Source organism: Macaca mulatta, chromosome X, assembly GCF_049350105.2.
Source record: "Macaca mulatta isolate MMU2019108-1 chromosome X, T2T-MMU8v2.0, whole genome shotgun sequence".
Taxonomy (NCBI): Eukaryota; Metazoa; Chordata; class Mammalia; order Primates; family Cercopithecidae; genus Macaca; species Macaca mulatta.
In genome coordinates this window covers 36,447,698-36,453,697 of record NC_133426.1, presented here as the reverse complement: position 1 = coordinate 36,453,697, position 6,000 = coordinate 36,447,698, and the positions used below count along the sequence as shown (strand labels likewise).

The following is a 6,000-nucleotide window of genomic DNA, read 5'->3' as shown; positions in this document are numbered from 1 at the left end:
CAGAACAGGGCTCAAAGTCTTTAACCAGATCATGGAGTAAAATAATTAAGAGGCAAGCCAAGTAAAATTCATAACTTTGGAATCTTAGCAGATTGAAACATAAAGGGAGAGGGACCCTGCTGGATGTCTGGATACAGAGGATTCCTCACCTGTGGTCAAGGACTTGAAGCATACTAAGGATATTTCTCAGCTGAGGTCCAGTAGAGTGAATTAATAGATACATATATTCTTAGTTCACTTGAATAAAGATGTTAATCTGTCTATGCAGACTCTATAATATGGCAAACATGGTAAAAGCATATAATATGGTATCATATGGTAAAATATACAATCTATGTCTCAATTTAGGTGAATGTAGTTCTTCTTATAAGAGGAAATGATTGTTTCCTTGTAGGTATAATTTTTTAAATAAGACCTTCAGCTTAAAGCTCAATAAAACATAACATTTTCGGGCTTAAAAACAGAGTACTTCAGACTCAGGTACATGTTAATGTACAAGCAAAGATATAAAGATTCAACAACCTGATATTCAGTGTAAATTTTTTCACTCTTGCAGAAAAGGGTATAAAAATTACATAACCACCACTAAAATGTAGACACTGAGGCTCTTCTCAGTGATAGCTGATGAGGAAGAACCATTCCAATATCCTTAACTAGTTGATTGAATTGCAGTTTTAGATAACTCTTTAAATGCTATGCACCTATTGAAACAGAGCAGAAAGAATTTTAGTAATCGATTATCATCTATATTTTTAAACTACTGGATACTCCATAGTAATTTTTACTTCAAAGTGGTTGGATTTCCTTTATGAATTACACTGACAAATCACTAATGGAATATGAGTTAAAATGAATCCAGAGACACCAGTAAAAATGGCATGCTCTGTTTCTTCTTTGATGTAACCCCTTCTGCTCTACAAATTTGGCAAAGATGGATACAGTATAAAAATAAATAATCAAAGAGACTTGACAAGATAAACATTTTCATAGACCAGAGACAAAAATAGAAGGCTGAAGTGGTTAATGGAGCTGAAGTACTATATTCCAAAGCAGGCAATAGAAGCTACAACTTCATCTCCTAGCGGGTGGGAAGGACTACAGATCCGTGTAAAATGGAGAAATAAAGTTGGCCTCACTGGTTAAATCCAGGAGCTTATGATTAATAAAAGTAGGGTGAAAATATACTGACAACTGGTGCCTGAGGCTACAATTTTTGTGGGGTTTCCAGGCAACATAAGCCTGAGGATACGGGCATAGCCTCAGGACAGGGCTGCCTGAGGCTCAGTCACCAGTCTTGTAAATCCTTCATATCCCTACCAGGGAGGAGGCACAAACCTTGATTATAAAATAGCCTCATAACTTCTTGTCAGGGAGGAGGGAGACAAGGGAATTAAAGAAAAATAAAGCAATGCAAAGCAAAAAATATGTTCCCCTCAAATAAGCCTGTGATCCACAATTCTAAAATGCATGAAGAAATCTAAAGCTAAGAAATACAACCAACATTTTAAGTGTTCTTGCCATGAAAAATAAGTATGTGAGAAAATGTATGTTAATTAGCTCAATGTAGCTGTTTTACAATGCATACATATTTCAAAACAACATATTGTGCAGGATAAATATATAAACATTTTGTCAATTAAAAAATAAATTAACTTTTAAAAGTAAAAATATAACCAACTAAATACAGAACAGGATTGCCTCTCGATGATGTTAATTGTATGAAATAATTTGACAAATATTTTATAATAAATTTGGTTGGTATACTCAAAGAGATTAAAGCATAACATTCAGAAATGAACAAGAAAGTATTAAACAAGTTACATATATAAAATATGAATATTAAAAATAATCAGGTTGCCAGGGTTGGGCGCACCGCTGAATAGATCGCTGAGGGAGCCTAGGGGATTGCTTAGGAATTCTGGCCAGCTGAGTGTTGTCTGTTGCCACCCATTGATGTCAAGATGACTAAGGCTGGATGGATTTTTGTGGTTGTCCTATGAGAAGGCAGAACACACTTCTGAAGCTTCTCATTATGTCAGTGGCCACTATGTTCTTTCTCCAGCTGTCTCTTTGCTGTCCTGAGATTTTAAAGTGTTATCTATAAGGTTAATCCACACTTTAGTTATCAGACTACCAGGTCTCTGGCTAAGGAAGAGTTTTATAAATTCTATAGCTTATGTGATTGGAGAGCCTAGTCGTCATTGGGATGAATCATTGGAGGAACAATTTACCCAGGCTTAATTATCACCCCTGCTGCAATCTACCACATACTCCAATTTTTCCAAATCACCATGGACATTCAGAATGTCTGTGTGTCTCCTCCTTCATCATTATTGTCATTGCCACCTTATGAAAGAGCTCAAGGATGCAGGCACTGGGCTTCCTTTTGCTGCTGTGTTTGCTATGGTTCCCACATATATCTTCCAATCTGTGACTGGCTCATATGATAAGGAAGGGATTGCCATCTTTTGCATCCTACTCACCTACAATATGTGGATCAAGGCAGTAAAGACTGGTTGTATCTATTGGAGGCTAAGTGTGCCCTTGCTTACTTCTACATGGACTCTTCATGGGGAGATGTTGTGTTCCTGATCAACTTGATCCCTCTCCATCTACCGGTGCTGATGTTCACAGGCTGTTTCTCCCACTGGATCTACATGGCCTGCTGTACTGTTTACTGCCTGGCACTATTCTTTCTATGCAGACCTGTTCTGTGGCTTTCCAGCCTGTCTTTTCATCACAGTGCATGGAAACCATTGGGGTTTTTGGTCTCGGCCATATCCATGCCTTTCTGGATTACCTGTGCAAGTTGAATCCACAGCAAATTGAAGTTCTTTTCCAGAGTGTCCTCTCTCTGGTAGGCCTTATCCTTCTCACTATGGGAGCTCTCTTCATGCTAACAGAAAAAAATCCCTCCCTGGACATGGCATTTCTACTCACTGCTGTATCCCTATGCTAAGACCAACATCCCCATCATCGCTTCTGTGTCTGAGCATCAGCCATGACTTGATCCTCATACTATTTTAACTTGCATTTCCTTGTCCTTATGTTTCTAATTGGCCTCTATTCCTGCTTTAGCAACTTGTTTGATGCTCAGAGGTTTAACATCATGTATGGTGTGACCAGTGTGCACTTTTAAGCTGTAATGGTGCGTCTAATGCTAGTATTGGCGCCTGTTGTGTACATTCTTTCCAGCACTGGAGTCTCCCAAATGTTGTCCACATATGGGAAGAAACTGGACATAAGTCATCCTGACAAGAAAAGCAACAGGATTCTACCTACCTGATTTAGAATGAAGCAGCAAGTGGGATGATATTAATGCCAAAATGGCCTTAGTCCATTTTGGCTTTCTTTCTCATCCCCTACACTTTTTACTCAATCCTGGGTGAACAGTAAGGCCTTCTCTTCTTCCTTCACCCTCTATGCCTGGGGTGGATATGACAGTAGCATTATTTCTGATGACTACTGAGAAGCATATTATTGGCTTTTTCACAATACTCCAGAGGATGCAAAGGTCATATTATGTTGGGATCATAGCTACCAGATTATAGCTAAGGTGAACTGGACAATTTTTGTGGACAATAACACATGAAATAATACCAATATTTCTTGAGTAGTTCAGGCAATGGTATCCACAGAGTTTCGAAAATGCTATGAGATCATGAGAAAGCATGAGGTCATTGTTGGAGACTTCACTGAGTATTGCTATGATGATATCAATGAGTTTCTTTGGGTGGTCCAGATTGGAGGTAGCACAAACACAAGAAAATATATCAAAGAGAATGACTATTGTACTCCAGTTGGGGAATTCTGTGTGGGCCATAAGGGTTCGCCAGCACTGCTCAACTGCCTCATGTACAAGATGTGTTACTACCACTCTGGACAGGTCTACACAAAAGTCAACCATTCATCAGGCTTTGACCATGTTGGAAATGCTGAGATTGGGAATAAAGGCTTACTTTGAGTTTTATGTCCTGGAGAAAGCATATATCACAGAACATTGGCTGGTTAGGAAAGACAAGGTAAAGGACCTGGATAATCCAGGCCCATCAAGGACATAAATGTCATGTCCAGCTCTGATATGCTTCACACTGAGTGGATCATATTTAGGATGTTGAAGATTTTTTTTATATACCATTTATAAGAACACATCTAGATGAGATTAGAATTGTATGCAACTTTTGTCCTAGGCAGTATGGCTGGGTCAAATAAAATAACTTTTACAATTCTAAGCAGGTTACCAATAAAATATCATGGCTTTACTGTGCTCATTTAAAGGGAGGAATAAAAAATAAAAATAATCGAATCAAAATATGAGAAATAATAATATCAAAACAGAAAGTAATTAATAAACAGGATAAACAGTGCCTTGGAGGATAGCACTGAACACTTCACTTACCACACAGCAAAGCAATGAAAGATGGAAAATATATGTGCAAGCATTTAAGATTCTCACAAGATTTATTGAGATAGTTTACACTAAAACTTCAGGCACTAATCTCCTGTAATCTCTGTTCCAGAATACAGAGAAGTAGACAATGGCAGGGAATAAATATTCAATATAATATTAGCTATTTTTCAGATGTTGAAGAGAAATGCCTGTATTAAATGAATAGTGCATTTTAAGTAACAATCAGAATAAAATAATAATAATAAACATAATTAGATCAATTTCTGAATATGTAATAGAAAAATTTTAGGAAATCAATAATAAAAAAGTCTTAAAAGTTAAAATGGTTACCTAAAAGTTAGTAATTTGGCATTCTAGATTTCTCACTATCAACAAGAAAAACCACAGAAAATGGGGTAAAAGCTTGAAAGTATTGAGATGAAAATTATTTATGAACCCAGAATTCTATATTCCAGCAAAAGTGTAATTTGAAAGGAAGGGCAAAATGAAGACAGCTTTGGAAACAAAAAAAAAAGAATAAAGAATTTGTTACAAACAAACACTTACAATACTCACTTTGGTTAAAAGCAAGACGCTAAATGAATGCCATTTTTCAATTTCCTGAAGATAAAGTTCAATATTGTGTTTACTGGGAAGTTAGTTAGAACTCAAAACTTTCCTTAAGTTCCTTACAATACCCCTGGCTTTAGTTCATTTTGTGTTGCTATAACATAATACCACAGACTGATTATTTAAAGAAAGCTGGAGATTTATTTCTTACAGTTCTGGAAGGTAGGAAGTCCAAGATTGAGAGGTCAGATCTTGTGAGAGCCTTCTTGCTGTATCATCCCATGGTGGAAGGTGGAAGGGTCAGAGAGGGAGGAAGGGGGCTGAACTCATCTATTTTTTCAGTGACCCATTCCCTCAATGACTAATCCACTCCTGCCATAATGACATTAACCCATTTATGAGAGCAGAGCCCTCAGGGCCTAATCATCTCTTAAAGGTCTCATCTCTCAACACTGTTGCATTGGGGATTAATTTTATAACACATTAATTATAAGGGACACGATCAAACCATAGCATTTTGCCTCTCGCCACCAAAAGTTTATATTATTTTCCCAGTGCAACATATATTCATTCTATCCCAATAGTCCTCAAAGCTTTGACTTGTTCCAGCATTAATTCAAAACACCAAAGACCAATGTCTCATTTAAGTAAGATATGGGTGAGACTCAAAACATGACTCATCCTAAGACTAATTCCCCTCCAGCAGTAAACCTGCAAAACTAACAAGTGACATGCTTTAAAAATGCAATGGGGGGACATGCATGAGATAGACATTCCCATTCCAAAAGTAAGAAATAGGCAAGAAGAAAGAAGTAACTGGTTTCAAGTAAGTCCAAAACACCGCAGAAAAGACAACATGAAGTCTTAAAGCTGGAGAATAATCTCCTTTGACTCCGTGTTCCACATCTGTGGCATAATGCAGCCGGGATTGGGTCTCCAGTGTCTCAGCCAGACCTGCCCCTATGACTTTGCTGGGCTCAGTTCACACAGTAGCTCTAACAAGTTGGAGTTTCCTACCCGCACCTTTCCCAGGCTTGAGT

General features: G+C 37.6%; 1 pseudogene; it reads left to right on the top strand.

Annotated features, from left to right (window-relative positions):
* The first annotated feature begins 1,023 nt into the window (after positions 1–1,023).
* Positions 1,024–3,585, top strand: LOC695829 (dolichyl-diphosphooligosaccharide--protein glycosyltransferase subunit STT3A-like; annotated as a pseudogene).
* Positions 3,586–6,000: the final 2,415 nt, after the last annotated feature.